Raw genomic sequence first — 20,931 nt, forward strand, 5'->3', positions numbered from 1 at the left:
TAGTCGTAATGTCTTTCTAGACTTAGTATTTACAAATTTAAACAATGTTAATGTAGTTATTCCAATTGATTCAATATTTTTATAGTATACACCATTCGGCTATGGTTGTAGAATTGGCTGGTTTTGAAAAGCATTATCAACTGAACTACGTGAAATTTAATTATGATTTTAAAAATGCAAATTACGTAGGACTAAATTATTACTTTGCTAGTATTAATTGGGAATTAATTTTAATACACATATGCCATATCAATTACAGTTTAGCAGTATTTTAAGATATTATATATACAGACTTATTTGTTCCCCTCAAAAAATTTAAAACCAGTTCGTTTCCTGTTTGGTTTGATGGTAGATTAGGGCAATTAACATATTAAAAGAAAATGTATAAGCAGTTTAAATTATTTGGTAGAAGGGATGACTATTTAAGACTTTCTCATTTAAGAAATGAATGTAGACAAGTTTCTTCTCAATGTTACACTAACTATTTGAATAATATTGAGAATCTAATCCTCGACATTTTTGAAAATATATAAATAGCAAACGAAAAAGTTACAATTTGCCATCTAGTATGTTCTATGGTGATAGTATAGATGATAATGTTCAAGACATAGTTAATTTATTTGGTGTAATTTTTTTTTCAACTACGTATTCTAATTCTAAAACTAATCAGATCCCAATTTTTAGCTATCAGCAGAGTGTCAATGTGAATAATTATAATATTAGGCTTTCTGAAATAATTGATAGGGTTTTAAAGATGCCTTGGAAATTATACTTGGACCAGATTGTTTGCCAGCTTATGTATTCCCATATTACATTTTTACTCTTATAAAACCTATCCGCTACTTATTTAATTCATCACTGAGTACTGGTATCTTTCCTGATTTTTGGAAAACTAGTTTAATACCAATTTTTAAGTCAGACAATAAAAATGATATTGAAAATTATAGGGCTGTTTGTAATCAATCAGTATTACCCAAATTATTTGAATGTCTTGTAAATAATTTGTTAAGATGGGATTGTTGATGGGATTGATGTTTAACAACATAGCTTTTCTAAAGGTAAGTCTACATGCACGAGCTTAATATTGTATACTAATTTTTTTGCTTATTCAGTTGAACTTAAGGTTCAGGTTGACGCTATCTACACAGACTTCTCTAAAGCCTTCGATAGAGTTAACCATGATCTGCTTATTGCTAAATAACAAGGCTATGGATTTGGAGGTAAAATGCTTGAGTGGATAAGTAGTTATGTGTCTGGTAGATGTCAGTATATAAAATATGGAAATTGCTTATCTCAGCGAGTATCTGTGACCGCAGGAGTTCCTCAGAGGTCCCATATTGGGCCTTATTTAATATATTTGTTAATGATATATCATCAATCATTAAAAGTAGTAACTATTTAATGTTTGCCGAAGACCTTAAAATCTTTCGAATAGTTAATAACTTAGTTGATTAAACACCCAGTAAACACAACGCACCAGTAAACATTAAAAACGATTTTTTTGAGAAATTGAATTTAGAGGTTGCAAAAGTCGGCACATCTCGAGAAATCATCATCTTGGTAGACTTAAACAGCAGAACTGGAAAAAACCCATAACGCAGTTATAGCTCAATTCGGAGAGGACCACGTAAATGATACTGGTACCAGACTAATATCACTATGCAAACAAAATGAAATGAAAATTGCAAATGGATTTTTTCAACTCAGAGACATACACATGGACGCAAAATACGAGAGGGTTAAAATCAATCATACGACAAAAGACAAATATGATTCTACAAGATGTAAGGGTATTGAGAGGAGCTACCTGGAAGGAAGCGATTATCACTTATTATAAAAGCTAAGATCACATTTGGAGTAAATAAACCTAAAGAAGAAAAAGAAGGAAATGAAAGGGAGAAAGAAATACAGAAGAGGTATAACCTAATCAGCTTAGAACAAGAAAGCGTGAGAGAATTATACAGAAATAGATTAAATCTAAAGTTGGAAAATAAACAATTTAATAATAATGAAGAACATTGCACTCACATAAAAAGGTGTCTCCAGGAGGCAGCAACAAAATCCATTAGATACCAAATCCAGAATCAAAGAAAACTTCCATATTGGTTTGACGAAGAAATAGAACAAGAAATAATGAAGAAAACAGACCAATGTGAGTGTGACCAAAATGACTGAGACCAATATTTTGAGAAACTCCTAAGGGAAGATAGACCACAATTTAAAGACAGCCACGAAACACAAAATATAAATATTTTAACTTCGCCCATACGAATAACAACGAAAGAAGTGGAAGATATTTGTAGATCTATAAAAAATAACAAAGCACTGGGTCCAGGTAACATTCCTGCAGAGTTAATTAAACACGGTACAACCAAACTATATACAAGTTTAGCCAAACTGTTCCAAAACTGCATTAATGGAATGACAAACCCAGAGGAGTGGAAGACATCATTCATATCCACTATACACAAAAAAGGCAGAAGGGATGAATGTGACAATTACAGAGGCATTGCCGTGACAAACTCTATTAGTAGAATATATGGAAAAGTAATTAAAAACAGAATAGAAAGCGAATATAAAGACTTAGAGGCTGAGGAACAGGCAGGATTTAGGGCAGGTAGATCTACTGTTGACCATTTGTTTTGCATTACACAAATTATTGAAAAGAAAATAGCCGTTAATCAAGAAGTACATTTGTATGTAGACCTACGAAAGGCATATGATAGCGTACCACATTATAAATTATGAGAAACAAACAAAAGCATGAATTTAATAAATGCGACGAAGGAACTGTACGCTAATGCTAACTCAAAGGTGAAGGTTGGAAATAATCTGTCAAGTGGATTTCCTGCTGTCTCTCCCCGACATTATTTAAAATTTATCTAAAACAAGCTCTAAAACTGTGGAAGCGCAAATGTAAAAATATGGGAATGCCGATTAACAACAATAGCATATACACTTTGTCATTTACAGATGATCAACTAGTGATAGTACAAGATTATGAAAATATTGAGTATATGACTCGGAAGTTAATAATCGAGAAGTATAAAAAATGGGGACTTAAAATCAATATCCAAAAAACCGAGTATATGTGTATCAGCGGGAAACAACAGGACCTCATATTGGAAGATGGAGAAGTTATCAAACATTGCAACACATATAAATATTTATGTATGATCATCACAAAAGAAGGCAACGTAGACGACACAATTGAGGAGAAAAACAAAAAAGCAAGAAAAGCAATTTCCCTTCTCAATAGTATCCTTTGGGATCAATCAATATCTAATAATAACAAGCACAAGATATATAACACAATCATTAAAAGTATAATTACCTACAGTAGTGAGTAGGTGAGTAGTATAGCAAATCAAGGAAAGATACAAGAGAAAACTTGAGGCAAGGGAAATGGATTTCTGGAGACGTTCAGCTGGAAAATCTAGACTAGAAAGAGTAACGAACAACAGAATAAGACAAATTATGAAAGTAAAACATACAATAGTAGATGATATTGGTACCCAACAACTCAGATGGTACGGTCATGTACAGAGAATGTCTGAAGAACGTCTCCCAAAACAAGTCTTAATGTGGACCCCTCACGGTAGAAAAAAAAAGAGGAGAAGGCATCAATAGAGAAATGAAAGACAGAGATATAGAAGAAGACTTATAGATGAATCGAGAGGGGTGGCAACTGGGTATCGGAAGACGTAGGAAAACGTTTTAAACCGATCTGTATATATATATATATATATATATATATATATATATATATATATATATATATATATATATATATATATATATATAATAACTTAGTTGATGTCTATTTGTTACAAAAGGGTCTTAAAAGCTTAGCTAGTTCGTGTGACGTAAATATGTTATACTTAAATATAAACAAATGTTTTAAAATTACTTATAGTAGATCAAGGGAGTTGGTAAATTATTGCTATTGTATGAATAATGTACCTTTAGGGGCGCGTAATAATATCACTGATTTGGGTATAAACTTTGATTCTAAATTAACTTTTAAATATCATATTAATGAAACTTCAACTAAAGCTTTGTAGATGTTGGGATTTATTCTTAGAAATTGTAATCAGTTTTCGACACAAACAGTAATACTGAGATTTTCAAAATTTCGTTTCATACTACACACTATGGTCAAATGAGCCGATTACAAGAATTCTAAGAACTGCAAATGATCACAGCAATAGTTTGGAGTTATTTGGAATACCTACTACAACAGCCTAATAAGTTAAGTTCCTAATTGAATTTAGTTTAATTTAATTTTAATTTTAGTTTGTTTGTTTTTAACGTAACTTATGCTTTGTACAGGTCGACGTTATATTTTTGTAAACATGGTATATCCGTAAATAAATAAATAATTATTTAACAAAAATTTTTTAATTGGTAAATGTTGAGAGCTTGGTTTAACTGCACTTCTGCTGAGCTCTTTAGAGCAGCGGTATCGAAAGTGCGAATTACCATAATGGTTGCCAACCTTCTTAGAGGAGATGGCACATGAAGAAGAAGAAGAAATGTTTTAACTTTCTCTTCAATGTGGTGCTTTCAAAAGTCATGTAGACCCAATAGTTTACGCATAATAACGTTGTAGATAAAAGCTTTTTGGGATAAACAATTTCAATTTTGCAACAACTGTTAAGTGAAACTTCTTCAAATTTTTATAACTGAATATTTATAATATTGTTCTTATTCTCACGCGAAATCCAAGTTTTTTGTTAATTTTTAGAAAAGTATAATTTTCAAAAAATCGAGTTTGTGGCTATGTTTACAATAGTTTAGCAACAAATTATCAAAAATTACTAATAATGATTTAACGGTCTTTAAATTTAGTATTTAAAATCAAAGAGCTATCTTACATTGTTTATAAATAAAAAATGACCTTTAATATTTTGCATATTTTGTTTATTTTTATCGCCAAATTGATCAAAAGCAGTGGTTAAATACCTGTATCAAAGAATCTCACGAAAAAGGCTTTTTATTTGCTAAATTGTCTGGTCTAATATTATATTTAACTTATTCGCATGAGATTTCTTAAGAAATCATGTTACACACTTTGCTAACTGCCACGGCGAGCCTTTAATCGCAATAAATAAAAAATTATGCATACTTTCAAAATAATACAGTAATAAATTATTAATTACAGCAATTCTCAAAAACCGGATTTTTTGTCGAGCAATTTTCGTACGTGAAAAATTATACCGCGAATAACATAAACCAGAATAAAGAAAAAGTGGGCCACACGCGAACATACTACGCAATTACATCAGTGAATCGATAAAATGCATCCTGTATTAGTATCGATTGTCCTTTTCGAGCTTTAATGAATCATATGGCTATCACAGTAAGATATTTAATATTTACTATACATAAAAGACAGCACAAACAACATCAAAAAACTTACGTTCCAAATCTTGTAAACAAGGTAAAATTATAAAGTAGTGGAACGACCTTTACAGCCTGTTGACCATATTCGGGCACTAAGTTACTCCTTAACTCGACAAACCGCATCATCATATCATATACTTTTAACTCGGTAAATTGCCCATGGCTAATTTTGATACGGATTAAATAAAAGTTATTAAATTTTGAGCTTCAAGTACATCTGCAGTTGTGAACTACATGAAGATCAAAGTAGGTCTGGGTTCGTTGGATGGGGTCGTGAAAACTGCGTTTCTACGTTGCATCCTCCAACAGCCAGGAGACCTGCGTTGCATCTCTCCTAACAACCGACACACAGGACCGGCTACGTAAGAATATTTGCGTTCGATGGAAAATTACTTTTAACACTTACAATAAACGAAAATATTTTCTACGAAAGTATGGTCGTTTTTATTCATTTCATCACTATAATTTGTGTACCCCCGCTATACGAGTAATAACTATACATATAGACCAGAGAACTAATGATTTTCTCATGACACTTGTTGATACAGGTATCTAACCCTCCTTTCCACGGGTGACTTTCTTGTGACACAAATCCACGGGTGGGGTCTATCAGGACCAAATTTTAAACATCCTATTTCTCATTAAAAAATTTTTTTTTTAATATTTTTAAGGAAACTTACTGATATAACGTTGTACTACCTAAATGTACATATAATATGTGTATCAATATGTATTGGTATAGTTTACTGCGAAATAACTAACACCATTATTTTTTTACAAGAGTTTATTAAAAAAATTATGAACGGCAAAATACAAAAGAAAAATATAAAAAAAGACAACATTATTACTCTATATACTTACAGTAATACAAGTAAAAATTAAATATCCAAAATTAAAATTTGAAACAGAAAATAGAGGGGGTTAAATAATGTTAATTTTGTTTCTACACAATCAGCACAACACGCTTATATATGTTCCATACAAAACCAGTTTTTACACAATTGGCAAAAATATCTAGTTTTTCTTTTTTTACAATACTTATACATCCCCGTTTTCCTGCGGCTGGGTCATCCCTCGTCGTTTGCTCAATTCCAGAAAATTTTGCAGCAAGTAACCGTGTTGTTCTCGGTATACGCATATTTGGTGCTCGTATTTTCATTTTTTTCTGGACTACCGCAATTACTAAAGACTTCAGAAACAATTGACGAGAAGACCGAAATTCTGCATTCGTATTATTGAATCTTAGTATGTAATAAATGCATTTATAGCTGCAATGTTAGCCAAGCCATAGCACAAAAACAAGAAACGCCCACTCACGGGTGGGGTCTGTCAGGACACTTTTACAGGTAGCAATTGAAGGAATTCATACAATTTCACCAAATTATGCTAAAGTGTACTATTCATTGCCATTAAAAGGTACACCGAGTGTAGGAAAAAAATACAAAAAAAAAATTGAAAAAATTAAGCAATTTAATTTATAGCTGTCCTGATGGACCCCACCCGTGGGAAGGAGGGCTAACAACTGCTTTTCATAAATTTGGGTATAAAACTATATAATATACAAAATATACAAAAGATTAAATGTTATTTTTACTTATAAACAATGTAAGATTGCTATTTGATTGTAAATGATTATGGTGTCACCAAATATCGGTCAATTATATGGAAAGTGTCACAATTTTACTAAAAAAGTATAGAAAATCCTTTAACCCATTATCCAATGAATTTTCGTTTTCTGTCAAAAATAAATTCTCAGATAAGAATAATTTTAATTCTATTTTCACGTAAAAATATTGAAAAAAATTAAGCTATGAGGAAAACTTTATTGACAAAAAAATTTTGTTTGTACCAAATATGGATAATCACGCAACAATATAATATTAAAGTCAAACTAGTTTGAAGCTACAGTATACATTATGCTGTATGAAACTGCAAATAAGAGTTTCTCTAAGGCTTCTTTCAGACAGACGACATTTTGTCGTTGTCGTGCAGTGTCGTGTCGTAAAAAAAAGTTTGGCTTCTTTCACACGGACGACATTTTGTCGTTGTCCTCCTAAGGTACGGAGGACCAGATCTGACCAAACAACTAATTCCAAACTAATTCCAAAAATAATGGAACAAAACAGAATTCCTCCAGAATGGAGATCAAGCATCATAATACCTCTCATGAAAAAGGGAGACAAATCGGACCCGGAAAATTACAGAGGAATTAATTTATTAAACACAACACTCCAATTTACAACCAAAGTGATAACAAATAAATTGAATGAAATTATATCACTAGCAGAAGAACAACAAGGTTTTAGGTCGGGAAGATCATGCACCGACGCTATATCTATAATGAGGCAAGTGCAAGAGAAGTCACTAGAATACAACAAACCGGCATATCTATGTTTCGTGGACCTTAAAAAGGCATTTGACCGGATCAACTTAAAAGACGTTATCCACTTAGTCCTCTATTGTTCAACCTGATTATGGATGAAATAATAAAAAAAGTAAGAACTAAAAAAGGATACCAAATGGGAGAAAAATAACTTAAAATAGTCTGCTATGCAGAAGACGCAATACTACTCTCTCAAAGTGAAGATGATTTACAACGTATGCTGCACTAATTTAATATAACCGCCAGAAAATTTAACATGTTAATTTCCCCAACAAAGACAAAATGCATGGTTATAACAGCAAATTTACTAAGATGTAAATTGGAGCTGGAAGGTCAGATCTTAGAACAAGTGATGGAGTTTAAATATCTAGGCATCACATTATCTAGCTACGGAAAGCTTGAAACCGAAGTGGAAGATCAAGTAAATAGAGCAAACAGATCCGCAGGCTGCCTAAACGAAACAATATGGAGAAATAAAAATATCGGGAAAGAAACGAAAGGCAGAATTTACAGACCAATAATGACATACGCGGCAGAAAAAAGACCTGCCACAGAGAGGACAAAAAGGATGTTAGAAACAGCAGAGATGAAAACACTTGGAAAAATTGATGGTAAGACACTATGGGACAGAGCTAGAAGTACAGATATACGACATAGATGCAAGGTGGAAAACATCAAAAACTGGGTAAAAAATAAAAGAGTAGAATGGAACGATCATATAAGCCCAATGACAACAAATAGAGTAGTAAAGATGGCAAGAGACGGTTCCCCAATAGGAAGACGATCAGTAGGAAGACCACGCAAACGATGGAATGACAACTTACTGGAGGCACATTGAAAAACAGACAGTTCATGTCTATATAAAAAGAAGAAGAAGAAGAAGAAGAGAAGATTTATTTTTAAATTTAAATATTTAACAAATATTTTTAAATCTAAATTCACTACCACTGTTTAGAATAAATCGCGATTTTTTCGCCTACGCACGACAAGTGTGGAAACTAGAATGGACTTGCTTGTACCACTGCAGTTGTTCACGATCACGACATCGTGTCGTCGCAGTGATCCTGCCGGGGTACTACGACAGTCGTGTACGACTACGATTTTAAATCGCGTCGTGTGAAAGTTTACATTTAATCAATAAGTTAACTGCTATACACGATATCGTTGCCGTACACGACTACGACAAAATGTCGTCCGTCTGAAAGAAGCCTAACTAGGCAACCAAGAATCTCTGGCTGCGACAGCCACTAGGACTCGTACGTTGCACCGGCAGCCAGTAGGCTGCCCGAAGCCAAAGCGAGTAAGAATCCTGAAGGGAAATGAATGTGACTGCATTTGCATTCAGTCTCCGCGCACTTGGCGTGTCAGCCAGAGCCATAGTCAGAGCTATCTCCAACGTTTTTACAGTGTCCGCGCACTTGTCGTGTCAACCAGACCTATAACTGGCTGTTCATAATACGTGTATTCTGTGTAGGCTGCGGCAGCCAGGCTCCAACTAAAAACATCTCGTATGTGACTCCAGAGAGGATAGAAGGGCTGGTTAGGGCAAAACATATCTCCTGGTGCCCTGCTATTATCTGATTCTGTTCCGAGTTCACTCTGCTCTCGTTTTTTTGAAGAGAGCAGCTCCCTGATAAATTTGTGGATCCGTATCCACCACGCGGCAGCCAGGCTGTCTAAGGCGCAGGGGCCCTTAGTGATCTAAAGTCGCTGATTCAAGTATCTAAAGAGATCCATATTTCCTATGATTAATTAGAAATATATATTTGCGGTTGAATGGGTCGATATAGCAACAAATGGAAATTATATGCCGGATGGGGACACAACTAAAACTATAGAAAAAAAAGATTGAATATTTGGACCACCTTATGAGATGATAAAATACATAATAATACTCCATCAAAGAACGCAAAGTAAAATCGAAGGAAAATGAAATTTTTACTGCAAAAAAACATCATGGACGTAAAATTTTAAAGAAGGCTTTGGCTGCGCCACAAATGAGTTGTTTACACCAGCAGTACATAATATGCAGATAGCCTTGATCACTTCCAATCTCCGATCAGAACGATATAATACGACAAAGAAGTGTAGCGTCTGTTATTTTTTTTTGTTTATGATATTCAATAAAGTATCAGTAACCAAGGCAAGTTATCTCCAGAACTACGGCTCTCATTCCCTCTAAGCGTACAATTCATTTATCCCATATACCTGTGGTACCAAAAATATTGAGCTATGGGAGGATCTTTCCAGGTTATTGATCCCTAAATGTCCTGGTGTGCTGTCGAACAATATTACTCAACACGTATACAATAAGTAACACATTTATAATTGATGTATAGGTTAACTGTACTAACTTTTTAGCTACAATCATAAATGTACTATTGAAAGCTTTTATTTATTTACCTTTTATCTTTTTATCTCTAGTGTTCCCTTATTTTAACTATTATTTTCTTGTGAAAATTTGTTGAATGTATGATCAAGAGCATTATTTTTCAATCTGTGGGTCGCGATCTCAAAGGATTTTCAGAAGTCTTCAGATCATCGGGTCACCGTGAATCATTTTCCAATTGAAGCCTGTTCAGTTCTTGGTTTTTACAGTCACCATTGAAGAGAAAGTTAATTCACAAAGCTAGGATGTGGCGAAAGGAACCAATAATTTTAAAAAGTTCTCCTGCCATCACATTGATATTCTTCTTTTCTCTTCATCCAGCAGACGTTAATCGCTTCAGAATTAAATTTTTTTTTTCTTCAAAGATTTTCTTTTATATTCGTTGGCACATTATCTAGTGTGTACTGACTTACAACGTACAAACTAACGTATATAAACAAGGATTTAGTATCCAGCTATGCCCATTTTTAGCTTGAAAGTTGAGTTTTTGAACGCAATTCAATAGTATCTTCCAAATTTTGCAAGCTTTTATACAACGACGCGAGATTGAGAACTTACTAGAAACATTGGTCCATATTTAATTTATTGTGTAGTAGTTCACTACAAATGACGTTCTACGAGGAATCCATTGATTTTACACTTTGCTGTTAAAATATTTTCTTATATCTCTTGAACTCCCTTATTTTAAACATTTAGTCGATTGAAACGATCAGCGAGAAATTCAAATTAAAGAGTCATAAAAATAAATCATATATTAGCATTGCAGCTTTTAATTCCAGAACTCTTGGTAATACTTTTCTCTGGATACCTGACCTGCGTAGAAGAGGTAATTACAGCCGATTGTGTCGATTTATATTGTCTTGTTGAAAGTTACCACAACTAGAAGAATCAACATTCCACCAAAGACACAATCTATGAGATATATGTAGACAATTTCAATCAATCTTCATTTTATTTATTTCATTCAATGCTGCCTTTTATATACATTTTATATTCCGTACTACATCACAATAAATTTTATTTGATATCAATATTTAATCACATTGAAGCCTTATACCAACCCTGCTGACAACGGCCTAGGTCTAGCCAGACGGATCGATATGACTGGGCTGCCATCGAGTTGTCATGGAAACGCCTCCATCCCGGACGATTGGAACACGACAAAGATAGAATGTGCACCGTTCCAGAGAGACGGGGTGGATGTAGGTGTTTTTCTGGATTTTCAGGGCCACTCCTAGAGATAAGCGGTTTTCACCGGCATTTTCGGTTCGATAACATGGTTTCATAGAGACTGTACTATTTTAAGGCTTAAAGCAAGTCAACAAGTACGCAGATCAAGGTGCTTTGTTTGTTATGCGGAGTCAAACTACTCACTTACTTCCCTTAATACAATAATTTTGTTTTTTGATTAAGACTCAAAATTAAATCAATTATACACAATATTAGGATGTGAAATAAACTACGATATCTTGATAGACCATATATCTATATATTAGCCTTAGTACATCCAGTATTGGACATAAACCTTCCCTTTGCTCCTTCAATCACTGTATCTTAAGCCATGTGCATCCATCTCAAACTGGTATGGCTTTTTATGTTATCTACCCATCCAATCTGTAATCCAATTGATGTCCAATTTATAATAATCTTATTCCATCTTTCGTCCCAAATTACTATTAGTGTAGCCGGAGAATTTTCATTTCAAGTTTACTATTTGCTTGATACAAGGAGGAATACTTAGGTATTTCTCCTTCTGCGCCTCAGGAATATCAATTCTTATGTTTATTATTAGTTTTTCCATCGATTTTCGTGAATCTGTCCCCCTAAAATATCCCTTAAAAAGGGATTTCGGTTTTACTATCGCACACTCTTTTAAAGGCTAGTCGATTTATCTTTACTGTCGCTTTACAGTCAAAACTTGGAATTGAGACAATCATTTTTAAGTTTTACTACACACAGCCACCAAAAATTAACTAACACATAATTTCCTCATGGCATATGTTTAAATTGATCACATGAAATAGGACTGTGCTGCGGAAATCGCTGTTTTCTCAATAAAAAAAAAATAGTAAGTCATGTTGAACCTAATCAGCGTCTCTCTAGTACAGTAAGGTCTCTTTTATGCGGATTATTTTTATGCCACCTATTTTAAAGTTGTGCGGTTTGTGTTTCATTCAAAAATTTATCCAAAAATTTCTAATATTAACTATTATAATTGATCGGGAGATCCTGCCTTGATAATATATTTATCCTACGACAAATAATTGAAAAGCGTGTCGAAAGAAGTAGAGAGACCCATTTGGTATTTATAGACCTTGAGAAAGCATATGATAGTGTCCCGTTAAAGAAAATGTTTGAGGTCCTCGAAAGGTCCGGATTGGATTCGACGTATATCCGAGCGATATATAAATTGTACGAAAATGCAGTTAGTTGTGTAAAAATTGGAACCAGAACCTCAAATGAATTTAAAGTCACTAAAGGCCTAAAGCAAGGATGCTGTTTGTCACCGACACCCTTTAAAATATACTTCCAAGAAGTATTGAGGAATTGGAGAAATAAATGTAGATTTATGGGCATCGAAGTGGGAGAAGAAACTCTATATACATTGTTGTTTGCAGATGATCAGGTGGTGGTTGCAACCGATGAAGAAGATATGAATTATATGAATCGAAAATTATTTGAGGAATATGCCAAATGGGAGCTTATTGTAAACATAAGCAAAACAGAATATTTAAAAATTGGAGGAAATACCACAGATCTGAGGCTTGAAAACGCAGTCATAAAAGGCTGCAACCAGTATAAATATCTAGGAAGCATCATATCAGCAGATGGCAGAGTTAAGATAGATGTCCAAAACCGAATAACCCAAGGGAAAAAATGCATCCGAATACTGAATTCATTACTGTGGTCTAATAAAATAAAGATGCATACCAAACTTCGCGTATACAGAGCAATTGTAGAACCAATTACCACATATGGTGCCGAATGTTGGACGATGACAAAGAATGAACGAGATAAAGTAGACGTTGTGGAAATGGATTATCTTAGAAGGTCTGTCGAGTATCGAGAATGGAAAGAATCAGGAATGAGGAAATACGAAACCGTACAGGAATTAGAGATACTCTTTCGGATAGAATACAAGGAAGGCAATTACAATGGTATGGTCACGTGATGAGAATGGAGGAGGAGCGGTGGCCAAAGAAAGCCTTAATGTATGTTCTGCCAGAAAGAAGGAAAAGGGGAAGACCACCAAATTCCTGGAGAAGAGAAATTACAAAAACAATGCAATCTAGAGGCTTAGAAGAGGGAGATTGGAGAGATAGGAAAAGATGGAGGGAGATTGGAGAGATAGGAAAAGATGGAGGCTGAAATGCGGGAAGCGGTAATCGCCGTAGGACCCCCGTTATATGATGATGATAAACTATTATAATGAAATATTAACTATTCACATACAGATGTCAGTAAAGTGATCGTTTGCAATTCGGAGATTCCCTTGTTACATGATGTCCGATGTCCCTATTACATCATTGCGAGTTTGGCATTGAAAGGTATAACCTGTGTATAATTTTTCTCTTAGCAGTGCTTCGTTTTATAATAAGTCGTTTAAAGGAGAAGGATCTACGGTAATTGAAAAACATTTTAATTTAGGCGAATCAACTGTGAGAGCAGTTAAGTACAATGAAGTTGCTATAAGAAAATCTATAATTTCTGGTACAAAATTAATTTGGAATTTCCATTTCAATCTTCATCTTACTCAAAGGATATGTATTATTAAAAAGAAGTATTATTAAAAAGAACAGAAAGATCCATCGCAATTTGGATTGAGGAACTAATTCAATGAGAAATTCCATTCCTATAAGTGATTATTTATTCCAGAAAAAAGCTTTTCAGTTTTATGAGTTAATGAAACAATCAGAGCCATCAATTTCCACTTCCCAAGCTGGTAAAGAATTTTCAGCTAGCAAAGGATGGCTAACCGGGTTTATAAAAGAAATTCACTTTATATTATCAAGATTACAGGAGAGAGTGATACATCAGATGAAGCAGCAGCAAAAATATTTCCACAGGAGCTAGCGAAAATTATTGAAGATGGGGACTATTGTGCCGATCAAGTATTTAACGCTGATGAAACGGGACTGTATTGGAAAAAAATGCCTAACCGTACTTACATCGCAAAAGACGAAAAAACTGCAAGTGGACGTAAAGCAAGTAAAGATCGAGTAACATTATTATTTTGTAGCAATGCATCAGGAGATCGGATGTTGAAACCTTCTTCTTCTTCAGCCTTAAGTAATCCAACTTTGGACATAGGCCTCCCCCAAATCAATCCATTGTCTTCTATTTTGCGCCACTTGCTTCCAGTTGTGTCCTCTGATCTTCTTAATGTCATCAGCCCATCTCATTTGTGGTCTTCCTCTGCTTCTCTTTCCTAACCATGGCCTCCACTGTTGTATTTCGTGGTTCCATCTCTTATCCTTCAGTCGGGCATTGTGTCCTGCGAAGCTCCATTTTAATTTAGCAACATGTTCTCCTGCGTCTTTTACTTTGGTTTTGCTTCTAATCCATTTGTTTGTTTTTTGTCTATAAGTCTCACCCCGAGCATTGATCTTTCCATCGCTCTTTGAGCTTTTACTATTTTATCCATATTGGACTTGGTGAGTGTCCACGCCTGTGAACCATACGTGAGTATAGGGAGGATACACTGATCGTAAATTCTGGTTTTCAAATACTGTTCTATTTTAGTGCTTTTCAAGATCCAACTCAGTTTTCCAAATCGTGCCCACGCTAACCTTATTCTTCTGGTAATTTCGGCAGTTTGATTTTCTTTGTTAATTTTCATTATCTGTCCCAGGTAGATGTATTCGCTTACTATTTCTAAATTTATGTCGTTCAATGTTATTTCTGGAATGTTCGGTGTATTTGTCATTATTTTTGTTTTTTCCAAGTTCATCTTAAGACCTACTTTTTCCAAAGCTTGAAATAGTTGCGTCATCATGGTCTGTAGTTCTTCGAAACTTGTAGCGAATATTACAATGTCATCAGCGTATCTTAAATGACTCAGTTTTCTTTCATTAACATTTACTCCCTTATCTGCCCAGTTAATGTCTTTGAACACGTCTTCAAGTCCAAGTGTGAATAGCGTTGGTGAGATAACATCTCCCTGGCGAACTCCTCTGTTGATTGGTATAGCTTTGGTTTTCGCATCAATTTGTATTTTCATTGTAGCTTTCTTGTAAATATTGTGTATGAGCATTCTGTATCGGGAGTCTATCCTGCAGTTGTTCATAGCTCTCTCTATTGCCCAAAGTTATATGGAGTCGAATGCCTTTTCATAATTAACGAAGCCAATATATAAGTTCAAGTGATATTCATTGGCTTTCTCTATTAGAGTTCTGACTGTAAGAAGATGATCCGCTGTACTGTAACCTTTTCGGAATCCTGCCTGCTCTACCGGTTGATAGCTATCGAGCTTCGACGTTAACCTGTTAGTTATTACTCTCATAAACAATTTGTGCATTTGGGACAGCAGGGAGATTGGCCTATAGTTCTTGAGATCTCCCCTGTCTCCCTTTTTGAAGAGAAGTATTGTCAAACTTTCATTCCAATCATCTGGGACTTCTCCTCGGTGAAGACATTCGTTGAAAAGTTTTTTCAATTCTTCGAGAATAATTTCATTCCTCTCCTTTAACATTTCTACAAGTATTCCATCTGGACCCGGACCCTTATTGTTCTGTAATTGTGTTATAGCTTGTTTTATTTCGAAGGATTCTATGTTAGGGAGTATTTCTGAGTTGACATTCGTTTTCTTTCTCTTAAGGTCTTCCTTTGCAGTGTTATCTGGGTTCTTGTTTGGTAATCACGGTAAAATCTCTTGAGTAACTTTTAGGATTTCGTTCTTTTCTCTTATTTGTTTTCAATCTTTATCCTTCAGTGAGATTATTATAGGCTTTCCTAAGTTTGATCTTAAGCATTTCACGCCTCGGTTCTTTTCCGTTCATGTTGAAACCGCTCTTAATAAATAAATCTCTTAAACCACGTGCTTTAAAAGGCAAAGATTTAAAACAACTGCCAGATTTTAAAGTTTTATTAACTATTGACAATGCAGCAGATCATCCACACTTAGGACATCCAAATGTTCAAATCGTATTTGTTCCGCCCAATTCAACAAGCCTTATTCAGCCATTAGATAAAAGCATAATTGCAACGTTTAAAAAATATTACATAAAGACAACTTACAAATCCACCGTGAGTAAACTAGAAAATGAGCCCTTAACAGTAAAAGACGTGTGGAAGCAATTTTCTATTTTTGATTGTTTGATTCATGTTGCATCTGTTTCCGCTCAAATAAGATCAAGAGCTATAAATGCCTGTTGGAAAAAGGTTTGGCCAGCATGTGTAATAACCAATGCAACCATTCAAATATCAACACTATCAGAAGAAATAATAATTTGGCACACGAAATTGGCGCAGATGGTTTTAATACCTTCAGCCACGATGATATAGATGAATTGCTTGTGGATGATGCATTAAGTGACTATGATATATTTGATCAAACTTTAGATCTAACTTTAGATGGCGTCGTAAGTCTAGAAGATGATAATGATGAGGAAGAAAAACCAACCCCCCTCACCGCCAAATTAATTCTTGAAGGTCTTTAACTTTGCAGTAAATTAGAAAATTATTTTCTTATTAATGACCTCAATTCTGAACGAGCCTTTGAATTACAACGTGAGCTGCAGAACTGCATGTCAGGATATCGTGAGCTACATAAAAAATTACTATCATCATCATCGCAAAGTTTATTACTGATTACATTGTCAGAAAAGGAAGAAGTGCACAGAACGAGAATGCAGTTTGTGAAAATCCATCGCCTTTACCTCAAATATCCATTGCAGAGACAGTTTCTTCTGAAGATGGAGATGATTTTGATCCACTTCGCAAACGGTGCAAACCATTATCAGGTAAAGATAATGATTAAAAATGTACATGTAAAACTATATGTGCCTATTACTTTTCCATAAAATAAAATTAATTAAGTTTTTTTTAAGCTTTTATATGAATTTCTTTCAGATATTAGAAGTAATTAATTATCATGCAGCCTATTTCTTTTAATTTCTGCAAACTTTTTTGTTTTTGTCTTGGTTTTATGTAATTTTAGAAGGCTACGGAACGTATCCCTACTTTTTCAAGTCAAATAATGTCTTTTTTATACGATTTTTTATATGCGTTTTTCTGTGGAACGTATCCATAGGATATAACGAGACCTTAATGTACTACGTTTGTCCAAAAAAGTCAAATATAAAACAGTTTGTAAAATATTTATAACAGAATTCTATTTTTAGCAAAAGTGTGGTTGTAAAAAAGGTATTATAGTGTGTAACAGTGCAAAAAGATAATTTCTTAATCATAGGAATTTTTCAAAGTTAAATATAATGTAAGTAATATAGTAGTAAACAACATATATAAATATCTAATGTATATATTGTTTACTGATATACAATATCATGCGACTAAATAAATTAATTGGATATATAAGAAATACAAATTACTTAACATGATTGAATCACGTAACATGGTTGATTAAGAATACAAATATGACAAAAGTTCCAAGTTCAGGTCTAATAGGTGATAATAAGATCCATTACAAATGGCCCATAATTTAAGTAGATAACCAATTATGAAAACAAAATTCCAGTGAAACTTAATATTAACTTAGCCTAGTGATAATAATAAGGGAAATTTTTATGTAAATAATAATCCAGTCGTTAGAGATTTGACCTCTAAAAATCATACGAGCAAGCTAAATTTTGCTTAGACTGTCAATTTTGGGACCCAAAAAAATGTAAAAAAATTTGCCACTCCTACAAACGTGCTTCCCCCTAAAACAACCCTCGTAGAGGGGAAAATAGGAAACAACGTAGAAAAAATGTTTCAAACAAAAAATGTAGCTGAGATAATTTTGGACAAAAATGTTGATTAGCACTTTTTGTGTAGAATGAATCGTGAATTTAATCCGCTCACATTTCCAATCACACACACATAGGCGCAGCGAAATCTATTTTTTAAATAAAATTTGTATCAACTCGACGGTAAAAATTCGATATCTTTTGAATAGAGTTTTTATAGACAAAAATTAAAATGCGATTTAAACATGAAGAGTGCAGCTTTCGTATGCAATTTATGCATTTTGATGCAAATGAAGTAAGTTTCTATAAAGCTGTGAAATAAACATTGCACGATTTTTGCATTTTTTACAATTTTCGTGAGATGAATAAAATTTATCGCTTCCACTGATCGGTCGCTACGGAATTTCCATTGTTAGAGCCTAATATTCAAAACTTAGAACATAAAATCCGATTTTGAGTTTTAGCAAAAAATATAAAGCATTTGAAATATACTCAAAAAACGCTGAATTTAAGCTTTCACATTACAAATGATCTCACGTCACAAAGACGGCAGAACGTACGTGTAATCGAAAAGAAGAAGTTTTAAAGGTTTTAGATGAATGAATATATGAATATATCTGAATGACAATATGTTGGTTTTCTTTTTTTTTTTTCAAACAGTTTTCCTATCGACCCAGTCGAAGACTTTTTCAAAATTTATACATGCAATACGCGTTTCTTAATTAAATTAGATTAAAATAAAATTAAAATTAAATTAGATTAGATTAAATTCTCTGTTTTTCAATCATTTGCTTTATAATGAAAACTTTTGAAAACTCATAATAAAACAAAAAAATAAATATACAGTAGACACCCTCTTAACCTAACCGTCGGCTTAACCGACCGACCCTACTCCTTTTGGATGATACTATTTTTAGATTAGATTTTATGTATTTCCGTTCGTACCGTACCGTACCCGTACGTCGTACCGTACGACCACATGTACGTTGGCCACTGATGAGTTTAGTCGATCTCTCGCTGCTGTATTAGAGTCTAAACGTCGTAGTTGGTTTTTTGCAAGTTACAAACTTAACTATATATAAGTACATACTGTTGTTATGTACATAGTGAACTTTTCGAAATGAGTGGAATTAAACGAAAACGTGTTGTAGTGGCAATGAAAGACAAGTTAAATGCTATAGAGCGGCTTGAAAAAGGTCATTCTGTAAAATCGATTACTGACGAATTCGTTGTAGGAGTGACAACCGTAAAAAGACTGGCGCCGAAACAAGAAAACCATTCAAGATTATTGCACTCAAATCGAGTCTGATAAAGTCCTCTTGATTAGGTGTACTTTAAGGAAACCAATTAATGAACGTGTAGACGATGCATTATGGTTATGATTTATGCAAGATCGTCGTAAAGGTACGCCTATAAGTGGCCCGATTTTAAAAGAAAAGGCTGAGATAATACATGGTAAGTTTGATAATGGAGAATAATTTTATGCGAGCGATGGCTGGTTGCCACGATGGAAAAATTGTCAGCTGATCCAACTGCAGCAGACGAATGGAAAAATAAACTATAAGAATTAATTTAAAAGGAAGAATTACTGCCCGAACAGGTCTACAATATGGATGAGACTGGACTAAACTTTAAGCGATTGCCTGTAAAAACATTTGCTGTCAGTAATGAGAAATCAGCTGCTGGATTCAAAATGAACAAAGAGAGAATTACTATTGCTGTTTGTTGTAATGCCTCTGGAACTCACAAGGTCCCCCTGCTCGTAATCGGAAAGGCTAAGAAACCTCGAGCATTCAAAAACGTTAACGTTTCTTCACTCCCAGTATGCTATAAAAATCACAGATCTGCCTGGATGGACGCATACGTGTTTAAAGATTGGTTTATCAATGAATTTTGTTCTAGTGTAGCAAAATATTTAACAAGCTTAAAGTTACCAGTCAAGGCTATTTTGGTGTTGGATAATGCACCAACACATCCTGAAAACATTCAGAGTGAAAAGGAGCCTGGAATAAAATGTATTTTTCTTCCACCAAATGTTAACAAGTATCATCCAACCAATGGATCAAAGAGTGATCGAATATCTTAAGCGGCGCTATAGGAAAAAACTACTTTCAGAAATCTTGGTTAAAATGGAGTTAGATAACAAAGGCCTAATAGACGCTTTGACAGACATAAACATTAAAGACGTTATTTTGATGGTGTCTAAAGCTTTTAATGAAATACAAAGTTCAAAATTCGTAAAATCTTGGAGAAAAGCACGGTCTAACATAGAAAAAGTGATTGAATCCAGTTCCAATCCTGATGAAACCCCTTTGGAAGAGCTAGGTGATATTGCATCTTTGATGACTGACTTGCAAAAACTCTTAGACTCGAATGATATTCAACTGCAGGATTGTCAAGAATAGATTGTTGGAGCTGATGATGACTTGACCAATGACAATTTGACAGATGAAGAAATCGTACAGGCTGTTATGCACGAAAATCAAGAAGACGAAGAAGTTGAAGATGAAGAAGGCAATTGTCTTAGGCATGCTGATGCGAGAAATGCTCTACAACTGGCTTCACTGTACATTCAGCAACAAAATATGTCAACAGCGGCAGATGTAATGTTCATTAAAAAGTGGCGTGACTACGCATTCAAGAAAACAATGGAACATACAAAACAAAAGAAAATTACATACTTTTTCTAGTACATTTTACATATTCATAATTTGTCATGGGAGTGATATTGTTAATTACATATATGTATGTACATACTACTTTTTTGTTTATAGATCATAAAATATATATATTTTTTAATAGAGTTACATATTTAATGTCTGTCTGATGGTGGTTTTAAAGATTTT

At 33.9% G+C, this 20,931-nt stretch overlaps 1 protein-coding gene across 3 annotated transcripts in view; it reads right to left on the reverse strand.

Annotated features, from left to right (window-relative positions):
• The window catches only part of p130CAS (Serine_rich_CAS and FAT-like_CAS_C domain-containing protein p130CAS), a 126,177-nt gene that overhangs the window by 12,873 nt on the left and 92,373 nt on the right, over positions 1-20,931 (reverse strand). The gene's annotated exons all lie outside the window — the stretch shown is intronic.

This window comes from Diabrotica undecimpunctata, chromosome 7 (genome assembly GCF_040954645.1).
Source record: "Diabrotica undecimpunctata isolate CICGRU chromosome 7, icDiaUnde3, whole genome shotgun sequence".
Taxonomy (NCBI): domain Eukaryota; kingdom Metazoa; phylum Arthropoda; class Insecta; order Coleoptera; family Chrysomelidae; genus Diabrotica; species Diabrotica undecimpunctata.